The 1,751-nt window shown below is 36.4% G+C and overlaps 1 long non-coding RNA gene across 2 annotated transcripts; it reads right to left on the bottom strand.

Moving 5' to 3' along the window:
* Nucleotides 1–186: 186 nt before the first annotated feature.
* LOC148726936 (uncharacterized) lies at nt 187–1,746 on the bottom strand. Of its 2 annotated transcripts, XR_015989778.1 has the most exons (4): nt 1,711–1,746; nt 1,348–1,389; nt 1,144–1,228; nt 187–669 (listed from the first exon to the last, which is right to left on the bottom strand). It is a non-coding gene; the product is annotated as an uncharacterized LOC148726936 (long non-coding RNA). The 2 variants fall into 2 exon arrangements; XR_015989777.1 differs by lacking the exon at nt 187–669 and having other exon boundaries at nt 692–1,228.
* Nucleotides 1,747–1,751: the final 5 nt, after the last annotated feature.

The raw sequence follows: 1,751 nt of genomic DNA on the forward strand, positions 1-1,751 counted from the left end.
CATGTTCTTCCACTTTTACCCCCATCTACCCTTGTTTAGCCATGTTCTACCACGTTCACCCTCATCTACCCTAGTTGACCCATGTTCTACCACATTTACCCCCATCTACCCTTGTTTAGCCATGTTCTCCCACTTTTACTCTCATCTAAAATCAATAAATTCCATGGGGCAACTATCAGACCGATAAACACTCTATTGTCTTTATTGTTCACCACTAAATTTTCTTCCTCGCGCTGAAAAACAGCCAAAACCCACTAAATGCAGATCAATCAAATATGAATTTATGCGTACAGCCTGTCACAAATGTCATTAATTCGCAACTGTACATTGGCTAAATAATACGTTATACCTGTCAGAATTGAAAAGTCATTGTTTTACCCATCTGCCTAACTTCGCGGCCGTGAAAGCTTTCAAATTTTTTCACTGATTTTCAGCGGACGGGCACTACGGGCCGATAGTGTCTCTCCACGGATTAACACTATCGCGTCTCGTGGCAATTTAAACCAGTACGAATCGGATAACATTTAGTGGTGAACTTTAATTCCCCTCGGCGGGTAGTAACGATGTTGCCATTCTCGTTTCACACGATAAGTTTTAATTAAACGCAATATCGAATTAAGAAAGGTCTTGGCCATCTCCACCCGCATTAACGTTCAGTATCTTCATTCCCTATCAACAAAAACAACAACAACGACAATCATTACTTCTACTCTTGTATTTGTCAAGTTAAAAAACAATATTGAAAATAAAAAGAGTATTGACTATCTGGAATAACGATAGGGACTAGCGGAGCCAGGTACTCAGTAGACTGTAGACAACAACATTGAATGAAAATGAATTACTGATCAGCAACAACATTATAGCATCAAATACATATTATACAAAAAAATTTATATTAAGGCCTACAAAGGTCTACAGAATTTAACAAACAAATAACTAAGAAGATAATTTGGGAAAAGACAGAATTGCAATCTGAGATGATATAAATACATATCTCTGATAATAATTCAATACGAGATCGTATTGCACTGATTCTTTAAATTTTGAAAGACTTTTCACTCATAGACTTCCACACTATAGGACCTTTAAATCTTATATTGAACATGCCATGATTTGTTCTTGCTTCAGGTAAAGTTTAATTACCTGATAGCAATCTTTTTGCGAACTCTTTTCGCGGGAAGGTCCTCAGCCGGAGTAAGCGCATCTTTTAACTTGTTCTTTCCCCTTCCTGAAGACAGGTTTGTGTCATAAGGAAAAAAAAGTAAACGGCACATATGACATTTCACAACGTAGGTTTTGAAAGATTATACCGAAGTTCTAAAATCTTTGTTACACGTTTTTGCATACCTTTGTGCTCTTTCATCTTTGATACTTGCCTTCTATCAGTTGCTGAAGAAAAGAAGAAATATATCACGTAACAAAAAATCTACTTCCTGCTTCTCATACAAAAGGATCATTAGGCAATGATGAAAAAGCAAAACCGACTGGTAGTTGACATGTACGAGTGAAACTTACAGCAAACGTTCCACGTTTGGACTCCCTCTATGCGTGACTAGAGTATACACTCAATGAAAAATGAATCTAGTTATTTTTATCTTTTCGTATACTTTCTTCCTTTCAACCTCCACATTCTAATGGCAAACTATTCTTCAGCAATGAATTATAACATGAAGTTTCCATCCTCCATATTTAAATATTATGGATTTTTACCTGAAACTTTTGAAGACATCGGGTTCCCCTCTTTCTATAAA

Source organism: Stylophora pistillata, chromosome 7 (assembly GCF_964205215.1).
Source record: "Stylophora pistillata chromosome 7, jaStyPist1.2, whole genome shotgun sequence".
NCBI classification, from domain to species: Eukaryota; Metazoa; Cnidaria; class Anthozoa; order Scleractinia; family Pocilloporidae; genus Stylophora; species Stylophora pistillata.